The sequence below is a fragment of the Cydia splendana genome, chromosome 2, assembly GCF_910591565.1.
Source record: "Cydia splendana chromosome 2, ilCydSple1.2, whole genome shotgun sequence".
Classification (NCBI taxonomy): domain Eukaryota; kingdom Metazoa; phylum Arthropoda; class Insecta; order Lepidoptera; family Tortricidae; genus Cydia; species Cydia splendana.
This window is the reverse complement of record NC_085961.1, coordinates 7,557,130-7,574,291: the sequence shown is the minus strand read 5'-3', so window position 1 is coordinate 7,574,291 and position 17,162 is coordinate 7,557,130. Positions and strand designations below refer to the sequence as shown.

At 35.9% G+C, this 17,162-nt stretch overlaps 1 long non-coding RNA gene across 1 annotated transcript in view; it reads left to right on the top strand.

Annotated features, from left to right (window-relative positions):
- Positions 1 to 17,162, top strand: part of LOC134803200 (uncharacterized) — a 238,342-nt gene that overhangs the window by 25,789 nt on the left and 195,391 nt on the right. The gene's annotated exons all lie outside the window — the stretch shown is intronic.

Here is a 17,162-nt window from a genome sequence, read left to right as displayed (position 1 = left end):
CGGGATTGCCATTCCAATCGCACGAGCTCGAGTGAGTCGATAGATCCGAACTAAAAAATTAAACATCCACTGCAAATAAATGAGAATTATTAGAACATTGTATATCTCCATCACTATCGGTCCAGCATTATTGGAGTGACGGGGACACTATCAGGGGCATACTCGGCAATGCATATCTATATGCATCTTATCTAAGTATCATGAAAAGGGGCCGAAGCGGGTCACATTGCTCGTAAAATGGACGGTTGCTTGGGATGGTGGGCAATAAGGTTCTTGAGTGGCGACCGCGTGCTTGAAAACGCAACAGCGGAAGGTCTCCATCAAGTGTCTAGTGACTAATAAGTGTAATAAGTAAGTGACAACGTTGAAAATATTGCAGGTAACGAGCGATCATGGGCAGCGTAAGTCTATTAGAGGAAGACTTGCGGTTAATATGATGATGCCTCGAGGCCTCCTAAGTAGCACAGATAGCTCTATAACTACTCACTTTTAGTTCTATCTAACGCTCTGTGCGTATTAAGACACTTATAAGAGCACACTCGTGGTCCTACAGCTGTATAATAGATCTCAGTGATATTTATATAGCTCAGGGCTGATTAAAAGCTGCATTACGGCTCTGAAAACTACCATTAATACGCAAAGAGTGATATAAAGGTATATTTGCTACGACCCTATACAGCTTTAAGGGTTATCAAATACTTTAACCGTTATAAGGTCTGTTTAGTGGATAAAATTACGCCATATGCTGTATAAGGAGGTAATTGTGGACTTTTATTACGTTGACTTATTAATGGAGCACAAGTGAACTATTATGAAGCTAATAGACGTATAATGGAACACATGTGGCACATAATACAGCTTGTCGCTTAACATGTTTACCGCTAAGCAGCTTTTATTACACTGACTTTTAAGGGAGCACGAGTGAACTAATATGAAGCCAATAGACGTATAATGGAACACATGTGGCGCATAATACAGCTTATCGCTGAACGTGTTTACCGCTAAGCAGCTTTTATTACGCTGACTGTTTAAGGAAGCACGAATGAACTATTATGAAGCCAATAGATGTATAATGGAACACACGTGGCGCATAATACAGCTTATCGCTGAACATGTTTACCGCTAAGCAGCTTTTATTACGCTGACTTTTAAGGGAGCACGAGTGAACTAATATGAAGCCAATAGACGTATAAATAAAACACATGGGGCGCATAACACAGCTTATAGCTGAACATGTTTACCGCTAAGCAGCTTTTATTATTCTGATTTTTTAAGGAAGCACGAATGAACTATTATGAAGCCAATAGACGTATAATGGAACACATGGGGCGCATAATACAGCTTATCGCTGAACATGTTTACCGCTAAAGCAGCTTTTATTTCGCTGACTTATTATAAGGGAGAACGAGTGAACTATTATGAAACCAATAGACGTATAATCGAACACATGTGGCGCATAATACGGCTTAGCGCTGAACATGTTTACCACTAAGCAGCCTATTATACTACCATTGGGACAGTCTGCATAGCGGCTGTTTAAACGTTCACAAGATGCCTTATAACTGTTTAGAGGTTCACTAGTGTATCGAAATAACGACTTGGACTTTATAGTGGTTCACTTAAGTATCTTTATCAGATATATAATAGTCGTATGCTGCATATAAGAATTTTAACGGTTCACGTTGCTTTTTTAACATTGACCGCCATTTTATTGTATGTAACCTACAAAATTGAAATTGCTTTTCCAACTTTTAAGGGTAACAATAAGATTTTGTGCCTGAGTTCTTAACCTAAATCATTAGTTTAGTACTTCCTATAACGTATTATTAACTTTTAATCTCATAATTCTGTGCAAACCACTGAAATAGTTTTTACACATAGCTTATTTATATCATTAATTTAAATAAATACTGATTATTTTCGTGGCGCACTGAAATTTTCTTAGATAATGTATATATATAATGTCAATAAACTTGCATTCCCAAACATCTTTCACGCATTAATATATAAAAGATCATGTACAAACATTTAACTAAACACTTTAACAAAATGACTTATGGTGTCGTTGCGCTTAACGTTTTTGCTTCAATATAAATATGTTCACCTCTGCGTTCGTCGTCACTATACGAAATATAATAGCTGATTTTTAAGGCAGAGGTGTAAAAGCATGTTATTAATTATCTTTTATTCAGCCCAATGTCAATCTTTCCCGGTATTAGGGCGCACATGTGACATATTAGCTGAATAAAGGGTAACTGGTGGCCTCTTACCCAGTCAATATACACCTCTTATAACTCCTGTTACCCCTTATAATTCCATTCAATTGCTGCTACAACGCTCTTAAATAGCTATGTGAACTTAAGGCTGCCTAAATTTGTGCCCATTTAAGAGTTATAAAAGCTGAAAAGACGCTTATACAGCTCTTATGCAGCTTTAATATTCCAGCTTCAAGCGTATTCGTACTTCATTATGCGGCTGCTATACAACTAATCTGTGCTACTTGGGCTGTTTACATTGGTACCTCGAAGAACTATGCCCAAATTCGCCTAACATGTGATCTTGTACACAGCCAGTTCTAAGTAATCTCACTGCACTAGAATCTCGGTCTATTCGTAGTGCGGTCAACCGTAGAGTGGTCTAATCGTAGTCCTCGCGCACCGGAATCCCTCGATTTTGAGATCGCATTGCACTCGTGGAAACTTAGAACCTGCAACGTAACTGTGTAAAGTTTGCGAGAATTTGTGTGTCTGTTTGAGGATTTAAAGTGTTATAATAGTAAATCGCACAATGACAACATACTCGTAAGGCATCTCATTTTAGAGACTAAGACGAGTTATGATTTAAGTCGAAGCCTTTTGCATCCCTGACTAATATTTGTACTAGAGTTATAAAAAGGTAAGTATGTACACTGCTTTTCAGCAGTTTCACCTCGCATGCGGAGAAATTTAACAGAAATGTTGTATTGTAAATTTAGGTCCAGTTTAGCTAGGCAGTTTATGTGCAATTGTCAGTGTATTGTTATATATTATCTAATACATACACCCTGTATCTGAACGAAAAGCATTACTCAAACCTGTTAATGTTTAGGTCATACTAAGCAACTTTTGCTATGGGACCAACCTCGAAATCGCGAAAAAAAAAATTGACTCTCCCATAGGAAATTTCAACATCAGACCAGCAAAATGTATGAAACATCCAATTTTTTTTCCGCGTTTTCGGGGTTGGTCCCATCGTAAAAGTTGCTCAGTATGACCTAAACATTAACGGGTTTGAGTAATTGCTTTTCGTTCAGATACATACTATATAATGGTCTCGGTTTCATTTAATTTAAACAAATGTGGTGCGGGTTTTGAGGATTTGGTAAGAAATGCATGTCCTCATTCGAACTGTCGTAATATCAAATGTGTTAAGCGTCAATACAATGAAAGGTATATATTCAATGTAAACATAATTTCGCTCGTAGATAGAGTCTGGCTAGCCATAAATTGTTGACAGATATTTCGTTGTTGTATCACCAATTGTCTATGATTTAAAAACAAAGGTAAAAGTCAGATGTCAATTTATGTCATTCATTCAAATTGTGAGTATATATTTTTTGGTGATGGATTAATATTACGGTATTATCGAGCTAGGTCTTATTTATACTACATTTCATTTTTCACCTTGTTACAATGGTATATGGTGAGAAAGTGTTAACACATGTGTTTATCGTTGACTGTACTTTACAGAGTGGTAGAAATTATGTGAGCTGACTTTAGTGCACGTCAACGTATAATTAACTTATATCCTTAGGTACCTTACGTGTGCACAGAAAATCAAAAATATTTTCTAGTATCTAAACTATAATTCCTACTACGTAAAGTGTGACCAGCCCAAGATTTTTTGAATTTCCCGCCAAACATTTGTGTAATATTTCAGCAGCCAGACTCTACGAGTATATATTATGTAATGTAGGATGTCTCTGAATGTAAGCTAAGTTACAGGACTAATTATTTAGTAACAAACAAAACTATTTCCCGTGAGTTGGTAACTTTAGTTACCTCAAGTAATTAGTTTTCATAGAGATATTGTTGGATGAGGACGCATAACAATGTTAAATACGGTCCAACTACTCGTGTAAGTACAATGTAAAGTAATAAGTTAAGCTCGGAGCACAATAAATATGTTTCTGTTTTACTAAATGGCTATTGGCTAATGGTTGACTGGTAGAGAATATCAATGTTATTAAACTCTAATACGTACATTTTACATTGTTTTATGTAAAAGGTTAAATATATAATAAAATTATAGACGCAGTTCTATTTACATAATTAATAAGCTAGCCTGGCAAACTAAATTGTCAGTAGCGAAGTGCGCATTCATCTGCCTTTTTCTACTAACAAAATTGGTTTGCCAGACTATAGTATTTTATTTCAACCTAACATTTTTGTTAAATTTTGTCTTGATAATTTTAAAAGGTTTACTAATTATTGTAAGTATATTTAGCTCCACTAAGAAAGGATTTTTGCAAATTCATCTCTAAGCGGGTTGAAAATTGGGTTTCATATTTTTATTAACGGCTTATAAATGAGAGAAACTAAGTCTTATTTTAATTTTACTCGTTTCATTCTAAAATTATAATAATTTCATGGCGGAACTTTTGCAAACTGCCGTATTCAAAATACCTACAGGCTAATTAATCGCACCAACTATTCAACGCCGTGTGTAAACAGTGTTGCTTTCATAAAATTCCACCCAACATTTATTTGCGTCCAACATCCACCTAAAAACTGTAGTAATAAAGCCTTGAACGGCTAAGAATAAAGACTATATTCCTTTGTTATAGGCAATAGGAAACCGTTTTAGAATTGTAAAATGTTTCTCGATTTCCCGCCATTTCCCGTTGCGCTAGAGTTGTCCCGTTAAAAACGAATCATTAACGAAATTAACGTTAAAAGTTACGGTTTATGACCTAGTTGGGTACAATGTTTTTTTATAGCTAGCGTAAACGTTTGCTAGACTTGAGATGTTTTTTTGTATTCTTACGACGTAGCCTTTTTATTATTTTGTTGACAGCTCCGAGCATGTTTTATTTGCCGGTTTATTGCCTACGTATTTTATGCGTGGGATTAAAAGGGCTTTTAGGTAAATGAATTCACATCTCTCGTAACTCATGAAGGGTGCAGACATTAATGTAGGTACACCTATAGGACTATTCTCGAATGAATACTTAATTTTAGAGTCTGTGCGGAATAGAAAGAGAAGAGTCGTGGAATGTATGGGAACCAATAAAATCTACGACTCTTCTCTTTCCGGGGAGAAAATCAAAATCAAAATCAAAAATATACTTTATTCATGTAGGCCTAGCAACAAGCTCTTATGAATCGTAATTAATCTTAATCTAATTATCAGAGCAATTTATTGATGTTAATATTATTCCATAATAAAATTGGATTATTATACATATCAAATTTAACACTAAGAATTTCACAAAAGGATCGTCAAACATTAAAAAGATTGTATAAAAAAATACTAGTCTAGAATTTCTAGAATAAAATCTAAATGTCAAAAAAAAAAGCATAAGTAACAAAAGAAGTAGATAGTATTACATCGGAATATCCATTTCCTCATCAATAATCAAATATACCTAATAAATAAATAATCATTTCGAATAACAATTATCATTCATGTAGTCTTGTGTGGTATAATAAGCTTTAGAAATAAGTTTACGCTTTACATAATTCTTAAATTTATTAATAGATAATTCAGTAATATGGTTTGGAAGTTTATTATAAAATCTTACACAATTACCCATGAATGATTTTTTAATTTTATGGAGCCGAGTGAAGGGCACTGCGAGCTTATGTTTATTTCTAGTATTAATATTATGAATTTCACAATTTTTCCTAAAATTTACAATATTTTTATGTACATACAGAATATTCTCATAAATGTATTGACAGTGCACTGTCATTATGTCAATTTCCTTAAGTTTATCTCTAAGTGAGTCTCTATGGTTCATTTTGTATATTGCTCGAATAGCCCTCTTCTGCAGAACAAAAATGGTATTTATCTCTGAAGCACCGCCCCACAGTAAAATACCATATGCCATAATGCTATGGAAGTAACTAAAATATACTAATCGAGCTGTTTTCACGTCAGTTAACTGACGGATTTTGCTCACTGCAAAAGCTGCAGAGCTCAGTCTATTCGAAAGAGTAGCAATATGGGGACCCCACTGGAGTTTAGAATCTAAAGTTATACCAAGAAAAACTGTACTATCAACTAATTCCAATTCCTCATCCTTCACAATGACACTTGTTTGCACATGCCTTACGTTACTACTAGTGACAAACTTAATACATGTAGTCTTTTTCTCATTTAACAATAAATTATTAACATTGAACCAATTTACTACTTTTGAAATGGCATTGTTTATATCATTGTAAGCTTGTTGCTGTCGTTTGACTTTGAAAATAAGTGAGGTGTCGTCTGCAAACAATACTATATCATGGTGGGTCTTAACAAGGAATGGCAAGTCATTTATGTAGATAAGGAACAGGAAAGGCCCCAATATTGACCCCTGTGGTACACCCATAGAGACCAATGACCCAGGTGATCGCTGTCCATTCACTTCGACCCTTTGTATTCTACCATTTAAGTAGGACTTAAGTAAATTCAGTGCCGATCCTCTCCTCCGTAATAATGAAGTTTCCTGATTAATGTTTCATGACAAACACAGTCGAAGGCCTTAGATAAATCACAGAAGACACCTAAAGCATCTCGTGACTCCTCCCAGGCATCGAAAATATGCTTAATTAGCTCAACACCGGCATCGGTTGTTGAGCGACCCCGTGTAAAACCAAACTGCTTATTATGCATCAAATTATTAATGTTAAAATGTCGTACTAATTGAGAAAGAACTAATTTTTCAAAAATCTTGCTAAATGTTGGTAGCACAGATATCGGTCTAAAGTTAGTGGGGTCAGAGCTGCTACCAGATTTAAATAAAGGAATTACTTTACTATGTTTCATTAGATCAGGAAATTCGCCGCAATCAACACTGTTGTTAAATATAACTACAAAGTCAGGCGCTACAATTTCTACTAAGGATTTGACAGCATGGACAGAGACTCTCCAGAGGTCATTAGTTTTTTTGACATTAATTGATTTAAACGCCTTTATTACATCTGAGGTACAAACATGTTCAAAATGAAGGTCTCCACAACACTCTGGAGCGTTATGTTTTAATAATGTAACAGCAGATGAGGGTGATGAATTTAAATCCTTAGTTGTGGATACTGGTACCTCGGTGAAAAATTTTTCAAATTCTGTAGCTACTTCTAAATTGGAATCTATAATTTTGTTATCAATGTTTAGTTTAAGCTCTTTAATTGTGTGTTTAGAGCGACCAGTCTCCACATTTATAACTTTCCAGGTTGCTTTAACAATGTCGGAACTACTAAATAGCTCGTATCTAATGATATTAGATATAAATAATAGATATTGATTGATAAATATAGGTATTTATACAGGGTGACCTTAGCCATTGGGCAAACCCTGAAATCCCACGTAGGGTTACTTCTCAGAAATGCTCTAACGGTAATATTTTTTTAATTAGAACAAAAGATAAAAAAATAAATTATCAAACAAAAGTTATTTCCAATAATCGACAACAAAAAGAAACATACTGTATTAATAATTGGCAGTGCTTTTGACAATTTGTTTCATTCATTCTTTTAAAATTATGGCTTCAGCCCATTGGGGCTATTTCGCCAGTGTCAAGGTCGTAGTAGCAGGGTAAAACGATTGAAATTGTACGGTTAGTACAAGACAGTGTACGGTGATTTAGCTCTTGTAAAGCGATAGCTGGCTTTACAAGAAACACGTGGACAACCGGCCGTTGACTCCAAAATGATGGTTAAACGTGCTTCAAGATAAATTCTCCATTCACTGCACACTACCACATTAGTTTACTGTAAATTAGGCTATCGATATTACACTTTAAACAATATTAATGAGCAAAAAACAAAGCAATAAATCACGACGCGTGACCATGAAGATGACGCTCAAACCGGAAGTCTTATCTCGTTGTCGGTTGTTGAGAATTTCGACAAGTTGACAACTTACTTTGGCATTTATGACTGGGTTGCTATATAAAAAATAATTCCCTCAAAAAAAAGTTGGTAGAATTGCGTTCATAATACGGCAACATGATTACCTAATATATAGTTGGTCAAGCAGATCTTGTCAGTAGAAAAAGGCGGCAAATTGGAAAAATGTAGGCGCGAAGGGATATCGTCTCATAGAAAATTTGAATTTCGCGTCTTTTTCTACTAAAAAGATTTGCTTGACCATCTATAATTTGTTATTTTATAGTTGGTGCAACGAATTTTATTTAGCAATGGATAAGACCCCCAGGTCAGCGTTAAAATTTAGCGAACTGTGCTTACGTTAGAGTCTGTTCGGAAAGAGAAGTCGTGGAATATATCGGGGCCCATACATTTCACGACTCTTCTCTTTCCGCACAGACTCTAGCAGGTGGTTTGGTGCAACCCGCCTTACCCGCCCTAAATATCTAATTACTGCTCCACCATCTTGAAAAAATTCTAATAACCGGATCGACAAAAACATCTATTTAATCATAGAATCTGGTGGTTATTCCCACTAGTTACCATCAAGTTCTTAGTAAGAACTTCTTACCAGTGGTAACTACTGGGAATTTTTTTCCTACCTTTTACCAATGGTAACTACTGGGAAAAAAAAAATCCCAGTTGTTACCACTGGTAAAAGGTGGGATTTTTTTCCCAGTATATTTACCACCAAAATATTGTTACAGTTCAATACTAATAAAAACAGTATAAATAATTAAATATGTACAGGGTGTTTTTAGGGTTCCGTACCCAAAGGGTAAAACGGGACCCTATTACTAAGACTCCGCTGTCCGTCCGTCCGTCCGTCCGTCTGTCCGTCTGTCCGTCCGTCCGTCCGTCCGTCCGTCCGTCCGTCCGTCCGTCCGTCCGTCTGTCACAAGGCTGTATCTCACGAACCGTGATAGCTAGACAGTTGAAATTTTCACAGATGATGTATTTCTGTTGCCGCTATAACAACAAATACTAAAAACAGAATAAAATAAAGATTTAAGTGGGGCTCCCATACAACAAACGTGATTTTTGGCCGAAGTTAAGCAACGTCGGGCGGGGTCTGTACTTGGATGGGTGACCGTCTTTTGCATTATGGCACGGAACTCTTCGTGCGCGAGTCCGACTCGCACTTGCCCGGTTTTTTATAATCACCTGCAATAATTTACGAGGTGAATATGTAGGTCATACTAAACAAGTTTTATTGTGGAACCAATACCGAAATCGCGAAAAAAATTGACTCTCCCATACAAATATCAACATCAGACCAGTCAAATTGTATGACACAGCCAATTTCTTTTTAATACATTTTGCATTAATAAATAATTATAAATTGATTTGTGTTACATATAGAGTATTGTAGATTACATATACAAAGACAGTTTAAATATAGAGTGCTTTAATAAATAATTATAAATCGATTAGTGTTTCAGTAAACTGCCTTAAAAGTGATCAAAAAATGTAAGGATAAATTAAATCATCCATTTAGATTATTTTTTAAGTGATTTTATTAGGTAATTAAACAGTTCATTTTAGTATTTTTGATTATTTACACAGTTTACTGAAATGAAACACATATCAATTTATAATATGTAATTTATTAAAGCAAATTTATTAAAAAAAATTGGCTGGGTAATACATATTGGCTGGTCTGATGACTCTGATGCTGATATTTGTATGGAAGAGTCAACTTTTTTTTCGCGATTTCGGTATTGGTTCCATAGTAAAACTTGTACAGTATGACCTACATATCCACCCCGTAAATTATTTCAGCCGGGCTAGCACATGATTGGCGCGACAGTATCTCGCGTCCCTCTTTTGTTAACATAGTTAGTAAAAGACGGGTAGTCTATCTCGCCGCGAGATACTGTCGCGCCAATCATGTGCTAGGCTAGGCCTACAGGTGGTTATAAAAAACATCTTGTATTTATAGTATTTTTATTAGTATTCAACTCTAACAAAATTTTGGTGGTAACTACTGGGAATAAAAAATTCCCACCTTTTACCAGTGATAATAACTACAGGGAAAAATAATTCCCAGTAGTTACCACTAACTCGGTTTGGTGGTAACTACTGGGAATTTTTTTCCCAGTAGTTACCAGTGGTAAAAGGTGGGAACAAAATTCCCAGTAGTTACCACTGGTAACAACTTGGTGGTAAAGTGGTAACTACTGGGAATAACCCGTTAAAACATAGACCTTCGCTACGCTTCGGTCAATCAAAATAATATATCTCAATATGCACACAATACTAAAAGAAACTTTATTTAAAAAAAAACTTTTTACAAAAAAAATTAAACCGACTTCAAAAAGGATGAAATAAAATAATATCCTTTTTTATGTCTATGCGTTACCAACTGATATGTTTGAAGTCGGTGCCAAGCCAAGTAGTAACAATACCAGTCAAAAATAATCAGCTTTATGGCTATAAATCCCATTAGAACTGTACTAATAACTATTATAAATGTGTAAGGAATTCTGTCTGCCTCTTTGTCGCCTTTTCATGGCTAAACAACTGAACCGCTTTAGGTGAAATTTGGCAAGAAGGTAAATTCCTTGAATTGTTTTATATTTTGAAATGTAGTCCTTTGGATAGGGGACGAGAAATAACTCAGTCCTAATCCCACACTTACGTGCTATAGACTGTTCGAGCATTAGTAAGAACCGGCTAACTCTGGCTTGCGGGTTGCTACACCGAGTAAGGCGCTATATGTGTAATTTTTGTTTTTTTTTAAGTTTTTATTTTACCATTTTTAGTTTTAACGCATTGTTAAGAGCGCGACGCATGAATGAAAAACAAGATCATGTTTAACACTAAATTCGTGTACCTATTACTTTAGTAAATATGTAATCAGGAATTTTCTCGAGTCCGTCTTGGAAATTATAATTCCTGTCAACTAAATCCATCCGCCCGCCCCGCCACTGACCCAATCCCTCAGCCCCCCGATCACTCAACCTCACAGCACATCAACCCCTGATCCAGGAACCCCTCGATCCTGAACCAGCAACCCTTCAACCGCCATTCCCCGACCCCTTAATCCCTGACCCCTTAACTCCTAACCCCCGATCAGTAGCCTTACCAGCTTACCACGAGTTTGACATTGATATATTCGCTAGCATGTGTGTAACTTACTTCCTATGCATCTCGCTCGTACTAACCTTAGTGTGAGCGAGATGCATAAAAAGTTACATTTTGATGCATAAGACGTTAGCGAATGTCAAACTCGTGGTAAGGCTACAGTTGCATTACATCAAATTGGTGGTTTTCGGAAGCAAATGCTCCAGTTACTTTAGGAAACCCCGAAATCACTTAACACGTGCCATTAAAAATTGAGGAGTTCCCTCAATTCCTCATGGATTCCATCATCAGACCAGAACCAAAAATAATACGGAAACACCTTGGAGGTAACCTCTTCCAAATAGTTCCAAACAAAAAAAGAATTACTCAAATCGGATCACAGGTGCCGGAGTAATCGCTGAACATACTTACATTAAAAAAAAAATCATCATCATTATCATCAAAATAATCAACATCATCAGGTCTACTTCATCAAATTGGTGGTTTTCGGGAGAAAATGCTCGAGTTGCTTAAGAAAACGCCCAAAACACCATGCATGTGCCTTTAAAAATTGAGGAGTTCCCTCAATTCCTCATGGATCCCATCATCAGAACAGAACCAAATTAAAATGGGACCAACTCGGAGGTAGCTACTTTCAAACAAAAAAAGAATTACTGAAATCGGACTACGGATGTCGGAGTAATCGGTGAACGTACATAGAAAAAAAAAATAGCCACAACCGAATACAGAACCTCTTCCTTCTATGAAATTGAAGTCGGTTAAAAAATAAGGCTGATATGATTCTAGCACCAAACTTTTCATAATGTGTCCATGAAATTTCGGAGCTCGCTGTACGTCCGCAGAAGGCCTACCGCGAATACTGAAGTTCGCAAATTGCGGACATCTTTCTCTGTCACTCTAAGTACATCTTAATTGTAGTAAAAGAGAAAGATGCTCGCAATTTGAGAGCTTCAAATGCTTCAATGTTCACGATAGGCCCTCTGATGTGGAGTAGTTGAACGTAAAATTATAGATGGTCAAGCATTTTGACCAGTTTTCTGGGTTATTATAATATATATTAAAATAGCCTCTGCATCACAAAAACAAATAAATAATATTGCACGGCCGAATATTTGGGTGATTCTTAAATTGTGTCCAAAAAATTTTTTTTTTCGTAAACGTTTTTATTTTTCACATATTATTACATATATCAAAAGTACATAAAAAAAGCAATTTTTTGATTCACATGGTCAAGCTTAATACCCTCAGGAAAGGTAAATAAAATGAGTACATAAACACGGTTATGACAAAGTGTCCCTCAGTCGTGACATTTGGCATTTTGGTAGCCAACTCGGCTATTTTGATTTATATAGTTATTTTAACATAGCCTAAGTCACTCCTATGACTACGACAAACCTAATGACAGCTCAGACGTTGAAATCCGTCAAACTATAAAGGCTGTACAGCGTGACAAAGAATTCGATACACATCATACATACATACAAGCGAAAAACTTTTTTTTTGCTTTGGTAGTCGGGCAATAATAGCAAATGATCTGTAGCTAATAAAAATGCATTTCTGATAAGTGCATGTGCCTCTAAATTAATCAAACGAATTAAGAATGACACGACCACGTGTCTATATGTCACGAACGTGGACTCAAAAGTCCGTGGCGGTGACAGATTTTTGAGGCCACGGTCGTGATAATTTGGAACATGTTCGATATTACATAAACATTTCCTTTGATTTTGCAAATGTTAAATAATTAGCTTAATCTGCAATGTATGAGGTATATCTTATGTTACAAACAATAACGTGAAACTGCAACTTACTTTTAAAATTCTAACACGGCGGTGACGCGTTAAGGTTGACCGTTTTTTCAAATGAACACAAATAAATAATTTTCGACAAAACTTCTCCCTTCAGCCATTTGTAAACCTGACTACAACACAGTGTTGCTGTTCTAAAAAAACTTTAATAAGGCTGCCAGTAGTAGACATAATTTTCTACCGAGTACCGCATGTTTATACTACCACGCGCGGTGGTGACGCGAAAACTGATCACAAAATGTATGTTGTTTAAAATTATATAACATCATTATAAATCCATACAATTTTTAAACAGTGTTGTAGAACACGGATTAGTGTTTTATGTGGGATATAAATTATTGCAAAATCACTTCATATTTTTTCAAAAAAAAATCAAATATCACAAAATCTGGGGAAGTCACACTACACGGTCCGTGACATTTCGCACTTGTAATTTTTTTTAAATATGTTTCTAATACTCTTAGGACAATACATTTAGGTTGACCTAAAACTAGACGTAAATTGCTAAGTATATTGATATAGAGTTTACTTATTTTCACAAAAATACATGCTATTCTTACGTGTTACACAAAAAATGCATAAGAATAAGAATTACCCATTTCACAAAACTAGGTAAGTAACTACCTTTACAGGTAAGTAACTACCTTTACTTTACAGACATGTTTCCTATACAATACAGCAACAAGTAATGATATGAGCTCACTGCAAACAATGTTGATATACCTATCTCATATATATATTGCTTTTAGTTTCAATATTATGTGGAATGGAGTCGAAAGAAGTGGGATTCTTCCAACTAGCCGAGAAGTGCATAATTAGCGAAGAGAAGATGTCGAAGCCAGATACCGTACAACGCCCCCACTCGCCTCCGCAAGAAGAACCTCTGAATCATGGTTCATGAATTCGCACTAATTTATTCTGGTTGCTACAGAAATTCACCACCGCTCAACAAAACGAGGTCCATAAAGACTCACTAAATCAGGTATGAACGATTTCCTATACTTTCTTGTTTACCTTACATACCTACAGTGTCTAGAGTTAGACCAAGAAAAGTCTGCACCGATTTTGATGATAACTCTAGGTACAGTTCAAATTTTGGGCATCACCATCTATTTATAATATATTATTTTATAGAGTCTGGCTGCTGAAATATTACACAAATGTTTGGCGGGAAATTCAAAAAATCTTGGGCTGGTCACACTTTTTGTAGTAGGAATTATAGTTTTGATACTAGAAAATATTTTTGATTTTCTGTGCACACGTAAGGTACCTAAGGATATAAGTTAAATATACGTTGACGTGCACTAAAGTCAGCTCACATAATTTCTACCACTCTGTAAAGTACAGTCAACGATAAACACATGTGTTAACACTTTCTCACCATATACCATTGTAACAAGGTGAAAAATGAAATGTAGTATAAATAAGACCTAGCTCGATAATACCGTAATATTAATCCATCACCAAAAAATACATAAGTACTATACCAAATATGCTAAATGCTAAGTATCAAAATATTTATAGAGTACCAACCTCCTATGAAGTATTTGAACAAATTAAATTATTTTTCAGAAAATATTTTAATTTGTTTTTATCAAGTAGAAACACTACTATATAAATTATAAACTGAACTAAATGTCACATACTAAGAAAAAACCGGGCAAGTGCGAGTCGGACTCGCGCACGAAGGGTTCCGTACCATAATGCAAAAACAAAAAAAACGAAAAAAAAGCAAAAAAAAAAACGGTCACCCATCCAAGTACTGACCACTCCCGACGTTGCTTAACTTTGGTCAAAAATCACGTTTGTTGTATGGGAGCCCCATTTAAATCTTTATTTTATTCTGTTTTTAGTATTTGTTGTTATAGCGGCAACAGAAATACATCATCTGTGAAAATTTCAACTGTCTAGCTATCACGGTTCGTGAGATACAGCCTGGTGACAGACGGACGGACGGACGGACGGACGGACGGACGGACGGACGGACGGACGGCCGGACAGCGAAGTCTTGGTAATAGGGTCCCGTTTTACCCTTTGGGTACGGAACCCTAAAAAGTGACCAAGGCCTCCAGTGCCCTAGGCTGGAATTGAACCAGCGTCCTCTGCTATCGCGGCAGGTGCCTGAACCACTCGGCCACCGGGCCACAGCGATATTAGTCAAATTTTTCCAAATATATGCACTTCCTACTGAAGGCTTGTGGCGCCCCCTGGCCATCTCTAAGGTAGAACAGTATGGTTCGAACCTTCTATCTGGATCATTCTCATGATGATACTGAGCTAGCGAGAGAGATGGCGCTGCCAATCAATACTATGAAGTATTTGAATTTGACTAATGTCGCTGTGGCCCGGTGGCCGAGTGGTTCAGGCACCTGCCGCGATAGCAGAGGACGCTGGTTCGATTCCAGCCTGGGGCACTGGAGGCCTTGGTTACTTTTTCTTAGTATATGACATTTATTTCAGTTTACCAACTTCCTAATTTGTTTACTTTTGTTTAGGAGTTGTAAACATTGCAGTTTTTCGTTATACAACGCTACACATCGACTTCGCACATTGTCGTAATTATTTACGAGTTTAAATAATAGTTTGCGAACCTCACTCAGTATAGACATTATTAATATTATTTAAAATAAACCCCTTATAAACCGCAAACAATTTGAATGAATGACATAAATTGACATCTGACTTTTACCTTTTTTTTTAAATCATAGACAATTGGTGATACAACAACGAAATATCTGTCAACAATTTTTGGCTAGCCAGACTCTAGACCAAGGCCTATTGACTTCCTTGGAATGACGTGACCCTTCATAATTGTACATGTGTGCTCCGTTCCTAGAGGAAGATTGCCAGTAATTACCATAAAAATATTTTACTACAGCAACATTGCTAGAACTGGCTTTGTCTAAACGATTTCTAGGAACAAATCCAATTATTTTATCAAATATATTTTGATTTGTATTTTATGAAGTAGTTGAAGTCATATGTAAATTATTATCTATTTCAGTTTGTCTTTGTCTATGTTCATAAAATCTATGAAGGGTAGACGTGCCTCTACCCTCCATGATAAAATTAAAAAAAATCTTTGGCAATAGGCCTCTTTGATAGGCCTTGATTTGGATTTGGCCGGTAAGAACATAGGCAAGACAAAAGTCTGTAATGTCAATGCTGTCATTAAAGTTATTTAACCCAAAAATATCAGTTTTCATATAAAACGATTTATTCACTTGAAATATATTTATTTACCGCTATATCGCGTCCGAAATTTTAATCAAAATTCATCATAGATGTAAAACCTCACATTGTTTAAGCTGGTAAATTTAGACCCGGTAGCAATTAGCGACGTTAGTAATTAGGCAGTTAGATTATATTGTTTAATTTGTGACTGTTTTGTTTTAGAGAGTGAATCAGCAGATGGCTTGAGCGTGAGATAACAATATAATCCTGGGCTGTCATATGATTTCTTGGAAAAAGCTCAAAGGGCACGTATCTGCCACATATCCAGACTACCGGGATACCGGTGACCAAGAACGCTGCGCGGAGCTGTGAAGCAGAAAATGTCCGATAACCGGATAGATGTAATAACAACTTGTAACCATTTGCCATATCAATGTATGTATTCATATGTATTGCTCCTAACATATATACAGTAATCCTAATAGGAATGAAAATATTTATATCTTAATATACTTTTTTGTTACCTTTTATATTTGACGAATTTCTAAATATAGTAACCTAATCATTACCTTTTAACGTATTTTTTTATTTATTTGTGATATGCTAATTTAAGAGCCCATCAACGTGCACACTAGCGCCGCTGCTAAATAATCGTGATTATTTAAATTTAATGACAGGTATTTAAAAAAGGGGGCCGCTACGGACTGTATTGTGTATTTAAGTACCTTTTGAATACATCAAACTAGTTTTTATGTTACTGGATTCGTCAATCTACGCGTCCAAAGTTAAAACGGCCGTTTTTGTTTTGAGCTCATAGATCGACGAATCCAGCAACATAAAAACTAGTTTGGTGTATTCAAAAGATACTTAAATACACAATACAGTCAGTAGCGGCCCCCTTTTTGAAATACCTGTCGCTAAATTTAAATAATCACGATTATTTAGCAGTGGCGCTAGTGTGCACGTTGATGGGCTCTTAAAA